The 15,205-nt window shown below is 37.6% G+C and overlaps 1 protein-coding gene across 1 annotated transcript in view; it reads right to left on the reverse strand.

The window, feature by feature from the left end:
- Window positions 1-4,343: 4,343 nt before the first annotated feature.
- The window catches only part of TSHZ2 (teashirt zinc finger homeobox 2), a 1,160,839-nt gene continuing 1,149,977 nt past the window's right edge, over window positions 4,344-15,205 (reverse strand). The window contains exon 3 of the mRNA XM_044090031.1: window positions 4,344-5,270. The gene's annotated coding sequence lies outside the window, so the exon portion shown is untranslated. The remainder of the gene's footprint in view (window positions 5,271-15,205) is intronic.

Here is a 15,205-nt window from a genome sequence, read left to right on the forward strand (position 1 = left end):
CTAAGAGTGGATGATCTGAAGCTGGGGATCCACAACTACTATGGAAGGCATTAGAAACTGGGTACAGGTAGAGGGGGCCATTAGGCTTGGTCATGCAGGGGTATTAAAAAAAGACATGTCAATTGAATGTTTACAGTAAAACATTCAGGTATTTTGCACTGGCTCTTAAAATAAATACAGAAGCAAGAATAAACTAACGGACACTACAGAGAGAGGAAAAAGGGGTTAGATACTAAGTAATACCAAGGCTAGTAGTAATACAAAATAAGAAGGGGTTCACAGAGAAGATTCAGTTACCCCCATATACAAATAGGAGTGTCAGGCATGTCTGCAGATAGAAATATCCACAGGAAACTCGTAAGACAATATATGGACATTTTAAACTTAATACCACTCCTATTTTTTGAAATGTCAGACAAAATATTAGATTACATTTAATTTCTGTTTTTCTACATCTTTATTAAGTAGTCATCCAAGAAACAACATAAGGTCATGATATTTTTAGGCTAAGATTTGTAATCATCTTTGTATGACTTCATTAGCTGTAAAATTAATTTTCACTTTCATTTGAGTGCAGTGAGAAAGCCCTCAGATGAATAGTTGAAACACTAAGGTTAAAAGTACACCTGCGGTAAAGTGGAGAGATATAATTCTTCGTCTATGCTAGATTAAGGCACATTGCAACAGCAAACTCTTTCTCCTTCAGTCTTTAAATATTCAGTCTTTCTTTGTGAGAAAGACATGCAGATATTGTGACAAAAGTAAAATTAAATGTACAAGAAAAAAGAAAAGTATCTTGTGAAACCATTCGGAAAGTATATCCCAACTACAGCACTAACTTTATATTTGTAAACAACTGCTTCACATGCAAAAACCACAACAGGTCTTCTCTGCAAAATACATTTTTGTCTCCAGTATGCTGGGATCACGTTATTAAGAAAGCAAGACTCATGTTCTTCATTGTGCAGTTCACTGTTTTCCATTTATATTATTGTATGAAAACAGTACAAACCTTTCACATTTCATGAAATAAACATGAGGCAAGGTAATCAGCTAAAAATTATTATGGATTGCAGACCTGTACTGTGCAAGAACCAAACCATCAGACATGGTGGATTAAGAGGCATTTTTCTTCTGATGCAGTTCTTCACTTTTTTAAAATAACTCACGGCAATAAATGGACAGCATGGGTCGCTAAAAGCTTGACTTTAGTCAAAACCCACATTAGGCTTCAAGCATTTTCTTCCAAGCCATGGCATTAAGCAAAAGACAAAGAGCGGTGTTCTCAATGCACTTTGCAGCCTTCCCTTCATAAAAATAATATCAGCTCCTTCTTTCATATGTCAGAAATACATGGGAGATGTTCTGCCGTATACCCATGAGCAAATCCTGTAAAAGCTGCCCTGTTGCCATGTCATCCACTTTCTTCCTGGATGATTGATTGATGGATGCGTGCTGACACTTCAATGAAGCTATACTGACTGCCATTTCAATCCGTTGATGCAGGGGGTATACTTTCAGTCCACGCCTCATTACTTCAGAATGACATTCTTGGAACTTCATTTACTTTTTCCCCTCCTTCCCTCAAGCACCATATTTTTTTTCCCATCTAGGTTATGCATGCCATAAAAAAAAGCAATTTGCTATTATATGCTGTATGAGGGTGACAGTTTTTGCTATCAGGTAAATGAGAGTTTTTCCCCTGTTGTGTTTAGGGATCATGTCAAAATTTTTAATTTATTTGCAAATATATGGTTTCCCATAATGAAAGACAATTCAGAAATTTTATTAATTTTGCTTTGCTTAATTTAATATGTGCTGAATTTAAGACCGCTGCATGAACTGCACCATTTTGATTTACAGACAGAAGTGATTTTAGGAGCATTTCTCTAGTTCAGAACAAGGTTATGTTTGTTTGGTTTTATTATCTAACAAATGGTGTGCTATGTGTTCCATATTTGTAACTCATAACTTGAAACATCACTTACATTTACAGGTGCCATATGCATTCTTAAATGGCTAATATGTATGTTTTCTCACCTGTAATATGCATTGCAGACAGTTCTCTCTTAAGATTTTATTTTTACTGTGTATACTCTTTTGAAAAAAAAAAAAAAAACGTCTTTTTCTTTATTCTGAAATATTTCAGATGGAAATACAAAAATCACTGACACAAGCCTTCTGAATTGTTTAGAGTATAGCTAGTAGCCCGAAAATTTCATTGCAGCTTGCAAAATGGTGTATCAGTTTAAAACTGTTTCATTATTTTCTGTCATCATTTTCAGAAATGTAACCCACTGCTTCTGTTGTGTGGCAGTCATGTACCAAGCACTGCATTTGTGTTGAAATCTGCTCTACAGCATTCTGGCAATCCAGCTTGATGACAAAATGTCAGTATACAGCTCTGTTTGATGTTTTTTAAGGACAGAAAGGTAAATTATACCCTTAGAACCATTCGCCTTGGCTACTTCTCAACCTAGGGCAAAGCAGCCCCGTGACTTTTTTGAATAGTTCTGTATACAGTAAAAGTAAACATGCATTCTTCATTAGTTACACATCTTTCTAGGTCATAACTCTGCCCTAAACTAAATCAGACTGTTTACCATTTTAAACCTGACGGTCATAATATTAAGAAACTTGTAACATTGTCCTAACAACTGCAGTCTGTGACCATTCTTTCAGCCACTACGGATAAGAATTTTTCAGTAACACAGGCAAAGTATTTCGAAAATACAGTACTCATATATGTTTGCTCATACATGTTTTAAATTTTTTTTACCAACATTCTTTAGTTCTGAAGGGAGTCTCCTGAAAGTGACTTCATTGTTAAGGTCTCGTACCTCCCACCCTTTCTGTTTGTTCACCCTGAAACTGAACTTAGTCTTGTTAAAATGTCTATCTAATGTCTACAGCAATAGAATGCATTATATCAAAATAAGCATTAAAATGTTTGAGGACGAAAGACGTGCTGAAATCATAGGTAAACAGGATCTCATCTGTAGTGACATCACTGTTTGAATAGAAGGTCCTAATAAAATGAGAAATTCAGCAACAGCAACCCCAGTAATGCATTTACTCCACTTTCATTGCACATGATTAAAATAACTAAGAGGATGAATGGGTGTTTCCTCTAAAGCATTCAACTCTGCAATTCGGTCCGTTTTTAACATGGACCTCAGACAAAGTGCATTCAGATAATGGTATTGTATCCATAAGAAGAACTACATGTTGTTAATATTACAGATCTTTTTGTCTGCATTTGCTGAGGAAGTCATGTTTGGTACAGCAGTGTTCACGCAATGCTCAGGATATTTTTGCTGTACTTCCTCTGCTGGCGACAAACTCTGGGACTTATAATTTCTTTGTCTTGATGTTTCTGATGCTTACAGTCTGTTATCTGGAAATTTTATCTAGCAACATCTGTGCGATCTGCTCCATTCTCTCTTAAATTATTTACATCTTACCATGCATCTGATTAACTTAATCTGTTAATTTTTTTCACAGAAACATATTGTGATTTTGGTCTGCATTATTTGCTATTTCACACCTCCATTTTAAAAGAGGGACTGGGTACATGTGTAAAGAGGAATGAAGTAAAAAGCCCACAGCTCAACTACCTTCACATTGACATGTAATATCCTACCAGGTGATGTCTAACTCCTTTAAAAACAGCAGAGCATTTGTTAATGTACAGTTGTAGCTAATGTATTCTGTCTGTTTGCTAGAATAATGATGCTAGTAAAATATGAACTTCAGGGAACTCGGGCAGTGACTCCCAAAAGGGGCTCACAAAATAAATATAATGTAATCTGGGCTTGCACAAATGTAAAAAGCAACCACCAGAGAAGAACTGATTGTGGTTTTGGCTTATATAAACATTTTCATGTCTAATTACATGTACAATGAATATTTGAAATTAAGCTTCAGAGTTCAAAAAAAAAAATGAGGTTAAAAACTATCCATGGGATTCTGTATTAAAGTTTGTATTTTTGGATGTTTTGTTTGTGCCTGTTTCAACAAGATTCTCTGCCATTGGAGTATTTTTACTTATTAACTCATTTTTTGAAAGATTCAGTTTATCTTGTTTTTTAAAGCCAGGTAATATACACATAAGAGGTCTAGTGCTCAAGTAAAAAGTTAAGGCAAAAAATGTTTACAGCAGTATTTCACCATAACTGACGGAACAATTCCCAGCCAAATGAATTATCTGCAAGATAGAGTGGTGATGTCTTGAATGTCAATCTAGCTATAAGATGAAAACACGAGTAAAATAAATGTAAAAAATAGTTTGTGTTTTCTTAAAATACCTATTACCTGATTACTGCAAGAACACATCTGGCCAGTCAAGTTCTTTGAGTTTTTAATATGTCCTTTACAAAGCTTTCTTTGGACTGGATTCAATAAGAATGCTATAAATGCCTGATGATATATGCATGTCAGAGATAGAAGATTAATATAATATCCTACTACACATGTAGTTGCCTTAATATGCACAAGCCTTCTACTGTCATCTAACTCCATTAGCAGCAGCTTTTCATTAAAGCAGCCATGTCTTCCACTCTGATATCAGTACAAACAAGACAGTTATACCAAGCGGGTCTTTGGCAGTGAAGTAGTTAAATCTACATACAACTTTCACAGAAGATTGACAGTATTTTGAGCTGTTCTGGCTTTGACTCTCTTTCAGCTTAATATTTCTTTTCCTTACTGTGATAGATTAATCCCTGGTGCAATGAGTGGATTGGCCAACCCAGGTGCAACTGTAATAGCTGCACTGAATAGAAACATTTCCTTTAGACAAAATGTCCCAAAGGGGATATAAATAGGAAATGGACATTACATTGAAAAGTTAGCTTCCAGTGTGACTGTATCCTGTGCATTACACTTGAACATTAAAGTATGAAAAATTATACTTTGTTGCTGTCAAGTGTTACAAATTGATGAAATGAGTACATCAATGCTCCGAGTCATTATCTCTCTACACTGGTACTTTGTTTTACTGACAGCAAAAAAGGACAGTAGAGATTAGAGAGCTCCAGTGCAGTTTATCAATGAAAATCTAATATTGTCCATAGGAATGGAGGTGGAAATCAATACTTCATTACCAAATTGTTAGCAAGCATGAAGAAGTACTGCTGGAGATTTTAGCAGTGTTCACGGTCAGGGCGTCAGGAGTTCAATGTCAGAGACGCACAGAAGGAGGAGGAGTGACATGGAAAAAAAGGCCTAGACTCGGATGCCCTGGGATAAGATGAATGCAAAGTGGTTTCCTGCAAGAAAAAACAATAAAGAAATGTGTAAGTAAAAACAAAGCACTGGTTAATGTTTATCAGCAAAGTTTCTTTGCTTCTTCCCATGTCTTGCTTTGTGTTAAGAGGGACTCGGTTAATAAATGAACTACCTCTAGCAAGACAAACCTGCTTAGTGAAATGTGCATATTTCATAATTACACAGATACGTGAAAGTCCAGGAATATATCACATTTAGCAAATACACTCCTTACCCAGATGAGCTCATATTTTGCAGTGACTTAATTTTAGAACATTTGAAGCAGAACAATACATTTACTTTGATAAATGAATAAATGATCAACAGTTTAAAACAGTAGAAACTTGATGACAATATAAGAAGAGGGGTCTTGAAAATCTGTACTAGAGAAGTATGACTCATGTAGCAATATTTACATGTGATCCAATCCCACAATGGGGCACACAGTTTGATGTGGAGGGGTGGCTCCGTGTACTTTCACAATTACATCAAATAATTTCAGAGACATATCTCGTTAACCACTCCTTTTCTTCAGTCTTGTCACTAGGTGCACTGAGTGTATTGGTCTAGTCCTGTTGTCAAGTAATGTTTCAACATTTTAAGTGTTATGTGGGATGTTTGTTTGTTATAGATACTGTGAAACTATCCTCAAGGTCAAATAACTCAGAAAAAAGGAATTGCCGAGTTTCACTTTTTCTTATTATTATTTTATTTTAAGTGTGTACTAGAAGGAGGTAGTATGTTTATGATCAGGGGTATGGAGGCAGACACACACAGAGAAATTGTGCAAAAACATAAAGTTTAAGTCAGTTTATGTGATACTGTGGTTTGTTTTGTGTTACTATATATGAGTTGTTCAGATGATTTGATTATGGTATTTTTGTATCTCAACTTAGTGATGTGATATTTCATTATAGAACAACCTGGACATTACAAAGACCCTGCAATATTAATTTAAATGTTCATGCAACCAATTTCTGCTATCATCATAAATGCCTCTATGGCTAGCTGCATGCTACCTTGTTGCAGCTAGTATTTAATGTAATCTGACTGCAGTAGTCACCTGAGAACATCATTGTGTGACAACTACAGAAGATCAATGCCAAGCAAAGAGAACAATAATCAGAATCCAAAACAGCTCCAGGAAATAAAATGAAGGTAATCTCAAGTACTGAAAATTAACATTTGGGGCAGTGTACATCAAAATATTACCCCTCATTTTGGGGGGAGGACATTCTCCCACAGAATGAGGAGCTGCAAACTGCAGGCATTTCTCTAATCAGTACATGTAAGCTATGCACAAGATTCTATGGGTAATATAAATCAGGATGTTATATTATGATGTATCTGAGCATAAAACAAAATTCAGAAATTGTAAACTGCAGAAATAATGGTACACTTGGGTACCCAAAAAAAGCAAGCATTTTGATACATCTTTATAAATTAAACCAATTCTATAATGTCACATCACCCATTTGTCATCGTTCTAGCTTTTCAGTTTGGAAGTTGTTGACTTAGTCTGTAGTGCCTGGCTACAACGTTATAATATAAAGTAGCCTGGCTACATCATTATAATATAAAGTAGCCTGGTTATATCATTATAATATAAAGTAGTTTTACCAGCTCACATATTTTGATTGAGAGGAATTTTGCAAGAAGCACCAGAAAAACAAGAAAACATAACTGTGACAAAACCCATCTGAATTATGGGCCTGGAATCTTGCCATTCCACCCTGTCAATTTTTGCTACTCTTTTAGTTCCATTTCTGGTATTCTTTTTAGATAAAAAAATAATTTACATTTCTTCTGAGGTTTACTCTATAGTCAGATCTATAATGACTTGGTCATGCAAAATCTTTGTGCAATTTTAAAATAAAAATGGGAGGTGTCAACCCACCTTGAATCCTTTACTGTGACCCCGATATGCCATGTTTAGTTAGCAGCACTGGAGCTGAGGGGTGGGAGTGGAAGGGTGGGAAGAGGAGAATGAAGGTGAGTGGTTATTTCTGTCTCTTTATCCTTGATGGGGGCGGGGGTGGCTCTATCTTGCCAACTGGGTGACACTTACAGGGAGATCTAGGTGTTACATCCATGAAGAACAATCCTGTATAGTACATGCTATCCAGAGGTATGTTACACTAAGTCAGGGTAGATGTGTGGAGGCATGTGCACTTTGTATGGTTGGCAGCTATACAGCACCAGCTGTTGCAGGGATTAGTAACTCCACAGGTTAAGAGAGATCCACCTGACCTACAGACCAACATGCTCCCTACTACAACAATGGAAGTGAAAGGATAATATTAGCTCTCATTTGAAACACAAACCTGAGACTTCTAGGACACTGTGCTGCTGTCACTGATGCTGGACCAACAAGACCCTTTGGACAAATAGGCATTGAATTTTCCCTTAAAAGTTTTTTTCCTTTCAGCTGGAAAAGCCCTTGCATGGTACTGTTCCCTACTACTCAATTCTCGAATGGTGTGCCCTTCCCAGAGAAAGAATAGGTTGTAAGTTTCTTTTCCTGATTGGGGAATGGCCTGGACTCAACCTTGATCTGGGCAGCATTGGTATGCCTCTTAGATAGGGAAAAAATTAGTCATAGCACATTTGCTCTGCCTGGGAATGGGTTTCTGTCCTCTATGAGGGAAGGTGCTGGTCAGTCCCCATTGAACTGGTAGCCATCCCACAGGAAGACGAATAAATGGATTAACTGCGTGAAGGAAGGGGAGTCATTAGTTAGTCTGGAGGACAGAGGGGAGAAGGTTTTAAAAATAATGGGAGGTGTCACTTCTAAGAGTTTTAATAAAGCTCTCCATTGCCGTCACTCATCCTATTCATTCTATTTATTACAGAGTCCCCAGTTGATTATAAATATAAAACCAAGAACCCAATGGCATGAAAGCTAGTGCTGTCACAAAAAAGTAAACTTTGTGTGGTATACAGAGCTGCATTATAACCTTTAACAATAATAAATATAATCTTCCATACTATCAGTGCACAGTCATATACCCAAAATTTACTATCCATAGAATGTACAATTCAAAAAGCTGAAGTTAATCTTAGAGTTACAAAAGATAAAGACGTGTTATCTCGCATTGCATCCCAATATGAAACTGGGTTTGGGGTACATATTAAAATATGTCACATTTATATCTTAATCTGTGCTTATTCCTGTTTATACATTCTTAACAAAGCCAGTCTTAGAATATGAAGCTACTTCCAACATATTTATAGATAAGGACGTCAGTTTCAAACTAAACCCAACTGAAGCCTGGCTCCACGGTAAAGAGGGATGGAACCCTTGCAGTGACCTAGGCAACCATGGGGTTTCATTGGAAGTCCATTCACTGAATAAGCCAGGTAGGGAAGGGGGGAGTGAAAGGATATGCCCTGTTTGCCTCTGCCAGGGGGAAGATAGAGTCTGTGTAGAATCAGTGACACACAGGGTGGTGTGGTCTCCCTGGTGGACACCACAGGGACCACTACTGGTGCTGTGAGGAGGAAGGGCAGGGTTGAGTGAAGGGAACACCTATGTAGAAGTGAGGGGCATCCTCCATATACACTCCACTACATGCCTCCACCCTGTTGCCTTATTACGTGTGTAAACAGTTATGATTGGAAGAAGAATGGAAAACCCATGAACCATATCTGATGGCTGCAGATAGCCCCTAAAATTATTTTTATAAGTTGGGGTAGGTGAGAAGAATGAAATGTAATAATTATTGACTACTTAAATTTTGGGGGTCTACAATGTCAACTAAAATACCAGACCCATGTTTATATATATTACCTAAACTAATATATACAAATAAAAGTGTTGATATAACAATGACCCAGTGTACTGTAACACCCAGTCATATTTTCAACAAACCAAATCCATCCATCACCCCTTTTCTCATGCACATGGGGTCAGGGTGTCACTTCAACAGTGATAATCATCTTGAGCCAAGGTTTACACCACCAGGTGACCAGCTCTGCTGTGGTAGTTCATCCATACCACACTCACACACGCACTCATATCTATGGGCAATTTAGAGTGTCCAATCCAGTGACTGCATATCTATGGAATATGGGAGGAAACCAGAGCACCAAGACGAAACCCACGCAAACATAGGGAGGAACCAAGCAGGAAAAGAACCGTAAATGACAACCACTCCACAAAAGAACCAAACAGGCAAGGAAAATCCACAGGGAGTATGGCGCCAACACCACAATAAGGCACTCAATGCAAGATGAAAAACGGTCAGGAACCAAACTGCACAAGAAAACAGATTTTATTAACGCCACAACTTGTTCACGTTTTCGTCGCCAAAGCAACTTCCTCAGATAAAATTCAAAAAAGTACATCCACCTTTTATATGCACTAATTGATTGATTGATTAAATGAATGTTGGTGTGTTGTAAAGACATTCTTAAAGCTGTAACTCCACTAACTGTTGTGCTTGATAAAAACATATGACCATAAATTCTTAAATAAACAAACAAAACTTAAACTTATTTAAAATATACATGTATATATATGAAACTTTCAATTTGGTCATCATAAAATTCCTTCACATGTTTAAAACATTAATAAAAACAGTTACCACACTTTTACTAAATAACTGTGCAATGAATAAACATATAATTTTACAATAAATTACATTTTGTTCATTCCGTCAATTTTTATTGAATGCGTTGTAAAAAAACCTGTCTGTACAAATAGCAGGCTAGTTACAAATGTTCTGCCTTGAGCTTTAAATAAGGCATGATGGAGATGCGGTCATTAAGACCTGGAGGTCTGTTGGAAGCTAGTAAAATCTGCCAACATGTCTCCCTATGGGACAATCTAGCTTCCCAATGCCCTCCCCTAATGCATTTAGGGACGGTTTCCAACACAAAAAACATAAAAACAGCATTGTCACACACAGTAGTGTGTCTGTAAAGAGCATTAGTGCTACATTGTTTTTGAATTTCGTAATAATGTTTGTAAATGCGTCTCCTTAACTGCCTTTCGGTCTTGCCAACATAAAATGCTTGGCAAGTCCGGCAGACAGCCAGGTAAACTATCCCTGTGGAATTGCAGTTATAAAATCTCTGGGCAGTAATCTTTCTATTCCTACTTTCCAGGAAAACATTTTCCTGGTTAATAACATACTTACACTGCCTGCAATGCCCGCAGCGAAAGGTGCCCTTTCAAACCTTTTAAACCCAACTGAAGCCTGGCTCCACAGTAAAGAGGGATGGAACCCTTGCAGTGACCTAGGCAACCATGGGGTTTCATTGGAAGTCCATTCACTGAATAAGCCAGGTAGGGAAGGGGGGAGTGAAAGGATATGCCCTGTTTGCCTCTGCCAGGGGGAAGATAGAGTCTGTGTAGAATCAGTGACACACAGGGTGGTGTGGTCTCCCTGGTGGACACCACAGGGACCACTACTGGTGCTGTGAGGAGGAAGGGCAGGGTTGAGTGAAGGGAACACCTATGTAGAAGTGAGGGGCATCCTCCATATACACTCCACTACATGCCTCCACCCTGTTGCCTTATTACGTGTGTAAACAGTTATGATTGGAAGAAGAATGGAAAACCCATGAACCATATCTGATGGCTGCAGAAGCCCCTAAAATGATTTTTATAAGTTGGGGTAGGTGAGAAGAATGAAATGTAATAATTATTGACTACTTAAATTTTGGGGGTCTACAATGTCAACTAAAATACCAGACCCATGTTTATATATATTACCTAAACTAATATATACAAATAAAAGTGTTGATATAACAATGACCCAGTGTACTGTAACACCCAGTCATATTTTCAACAAACCAAATCCATCCATCACCCCTTTTCTCATGCACATGGGGTCAGGGTGTCACTTCAACAGTGATAATCATCTTGAGCCAAGGTTTACACCACCAGGTGACCAGCTCTGCTGTGGTAGTTCATCCATACCACACTCACACATGCACTCATATCTATGGGCAATTTAGAGTGTCCAATCCAGTGACTGCATATCTATGGAATATGGGAGGAAACCAGAGCACCAAGAGGAAACCCACGCAAACATAGGGAGGACATGCAGATTCCATACAGAAGGCACCCCAGCTGAGAATCGAGCCTGGGAACCTCTTGTTGTTAGGCAATGATATCTGCTGTGTCACTGTGCTACCCTTTCAGCTAACCAAATACTCAACCAAATTTAACACTCCCATTCCAATATATATATATATATATATATATATATATATATATATATATATATATATACATATATACATATGGGTCTTGGACACATGCTCGACTAGCATATGTCCGAATCACAAAACATCGAACACACATACATGAAAGCGCTTAACATCAAAAAGCGCTTCCATGTATGTGTAGTTCAAAAAGAAAATCTACATTTCTGCAGGGGTGCATCCCCCACACCCCCTCTACTTTATTATTCTCACTCCAAGATCGCACTACAGTGAGGAAAAGGGAATTTTCCCTTACCTGCACTGTAGTCTGATCTACGAAACAGGCACACATACATGGAAGTGCTTGTCGATGTTAAGTGCTTTCGTGAATGTGTATTCGATGTTTTGTGATTTGGACATATGCTAGTCGAGCATGTGTCTGGATCCCATACATATATATGTGTGTCCATGATACTCATTGAAATCTATTCCAAGCATGGGTGGTATTTACACTGAATGCTCTTAATTTGTTCCACATATCAAGAAAATGCTTCCACTCATCATTTAACAAGTGACATGGGTGGTTTCGTTAACACCCACTTGATTTTCTGAGAACATGTACATGGGTTTTTAACATTGCATATGAAGAACAGAACTCCTTCATGTTGCATCTCATCTTAAGAGGCCCTGTTACCACCCCCTTGCACTTACAACTTTGAAAAAAAATGCTAGTTTTGTTGCTGGCAGATGTAATGCACATCATAAGCGAAGTATCTGAGTGCTACTCTGAAGTGATGTAATACTGTAAACATGAGACTGAAGTCAAGACATTGGATTGGTGGGAGGAAAAGAGGCACAGAGCTAAGGAGCAGATTGGACAGCTTAAAAAGTAGTACTGCATATAAAGGAGGGAGGTTAGTGCATGGTAACAACAAATTGAAAGAGGTTAGCTGGAACAACATGTAGAATAGGTAGGTTAGCACACTGAAACCATAACTGAAGGAAGGGTTTGCACACTGAACAGCAGATGAAGATATGTTTTTTTACTGAGACAGCACGGGAAGGGAGGAAGGAAGCTAACACACTGGAAAAGCAACTGAAGGAGGTAGGTTATTATAGGGAAACCGCAGATGAAGGAGGCAGGTTATTATAGGGAAACCGCAGATGAAGGAAACAGGTTATTATAGGGAAACCGCAGATGAAGGAAACAGGTTATTATAGGGAAACCGCAGATGAAGGAAACAGGTTATTATAGGGAAACCGCAGATGAAGGAAACAGGTTATTATAGGGAAACCGCAGATGAAGGAAACCGGTTAGTGCAGTGGCTCAGCAAGTATAGGAGGTAGGTTAGTGCAGCAGAACTGCAGGTGAAGGAGCTAAGTTAGTATAGTGGAAATGGAGGGGAAGGAGGTAGGTTAGTACAGTGGAAAAGCAAGTGTAGGAGGCAGGTTAGCACACAAGAACTGAAGGTGAAGGAAGTAGGTTAAAGCACTAGAACTGCAGGTTAAAGAGGTAGGTTAGCGCAGTGGACTGCAGGTGAAGGGGGTACATTAGTACAGTGAAACAACAAGTGTAGCAGGTAGGATAGAGCAATGTAACAGCAAGTGAATAAGGTAGACTAGTATAGTGGAAGAGCAAGTGTAGGAGGTAGATTAGCACATTGCAACTGCAGGTGAAGGAGGGAAGTTAGAGCAGTGGAAGTGCAGGTGAAGGAGGTAGGATAAGGCAGTAGAACAGCAAGTGTAGGAGGTAGGTTAGTATACTGGAAAAGTTCATGAAGGAGGATAGCACTGTGGAACAGCTGGTAAATGAGGTAGGTTAGCACAGTGGAATAGTTGGTGAAGTAGGCATGGTAGTGCAATAGAGCAAAAGATGAAGGAGGGAGATTCATGCACTAACAGCAGGTGAAATAAGGAGGTTGGCACAATGTAACTGCATGTTGCAACTTAAACATGATAATGCCCTCTGGCCATTTATAGAATAGTAGGTACAAAGAGTCCTGAAGAGTCTTGAAAACTACTACTGACAAACACACACACACACACACACACACACACACAAACACACACATATATGTATGTATGTATATGTATACGTGTGTGTGTGTGTGTGTGTGTGTGTGTGTGTGTGTGTGTGTGTGTGCATCTATCTATATATATATATATATATATATATATATACACACACATATATATATATATATATATATATATATATATATATATATATATAGGTTTACTATTAAAATATCTAAGTAAAAAAAAAAAAATTGTACTTAACAGCGAACTATTTCGCTGAAAGTACACATTACCTAATGGCCCTAATGACAAATATCAGCTGTTAATGCCGAAAATGTCGAACATGACATTTTACAGCACTTAACAGCAATCCCACCCTTGCCCTAACTCCCTAACTAGTGCATCTAAAATCTCGTTTATGCAGGGGTCAAGCCCCCACCACACCCCCTAACTATATATTCCAACTCTGAGATTGCACTACAGTGAAGAAAAGGATGTATTTCCCTTACCGCACTGTAGCGCGATCCCTGTACATAATCAAACGTTCATATTTGCGAATGTACAGTACATTCGCATATGTAACGTTTGATTATGTAGCTTGCACACATATGAACTATTTGAACATCTGTAGTTCAAATAGTTCATAGGCGTACAATGCTACATTGGCATTGTAATAGTAAACCATAGATATGTATATATATATATATATATATATATATATATATATATATATATATATATATATATAAAGAAACAAATGAAGAAAACTAATGTGGGCAGAAACTTAGAAGGCAAATAAGAAGCAGTTGCACCACCATGAAAGAGAAATGGAAAATGTGAAACCGACCCCTGTAGATATGGTGTAATGTCATGCCATGGCTGTTCAAAAGGGCTAAGGTAGACTAGAGAAAATTAGTAGTCAGAGGCCATTAACACAACAGAGTTGTAAATTAAGGATGATGCGTTGTACTTACCTTCTGAACTGATCCATTAGATACTGTCACTGACGACCTGTACATAATATTCTAAGTGGTAGCCAGTGATTACACACATATCTCTTAGGAGGAAAGTAATGAAAATGTCTATTGAAAACCTCTGCCATGAATGATTACTATATTAAGACATATACAAACCTTGGCGATACTAAACTGCTTGCAGGACAGCATCACAAATACACATTTTGTTAAAAAATAATTTTATAAGTCTGCAGATTTAAAATTAATTAAGAATAAAATATTAATATAAGTAACTGGAAACAAAATATCTCCAGTCCTGTTATAAAGGTGGCAGTGTAAATCTGTTTTTTTTTTTTTTTTATGTCTGTTCACTTTCATTATTGCATGACTACTTTTAATTCAAGAACTTAAAAAGAGTCTTTTAGAAGTTCTTCAGAATTACCAGTTTTGGACAACATGGTTACAAAAAAGTATTTGACGATCATTAAAAAATGCTTATTTTAAAGCTATGAATGATAGCTGGTGTGGCACAGCTCACGCTACAGTTCAATTGGTTGGATTGCTGAATTGCAAAACAGTTTTATTGTGCTGATCCATTTACATACTTTGCGCTACTGAGCGAAGCACTTAACAAGACTAACACTTCCTGGTTATGCTTAAAAAAAACACATGTTTAACTGATCCTAATTTGTATATATAAGAATAATGATAAAAGGGAGTCTGTTCACTAGGATGCAGAAATATATCTTCCAGAAGAACGCAATTAATAAAGAAGTGTACTGCAATATCTATTCCAGTTTCTGGAAATG

The sequence above is a fragment of the Protopterus annectens genome, chromosome 12.part0 (assembly GCF_019279795.1).
Source record: "Protopterus annectens isolate FY-2018-M chromosome 12.part0, PAN1.0, whole genome shotgun sequence".
Taxonomy (NCBI): domain Eukaryota; kingdom Metazoa; phylum Chordata; order Ceratodontiformes; family Protopteridae; genus Protopterus; species Protopterus annectens.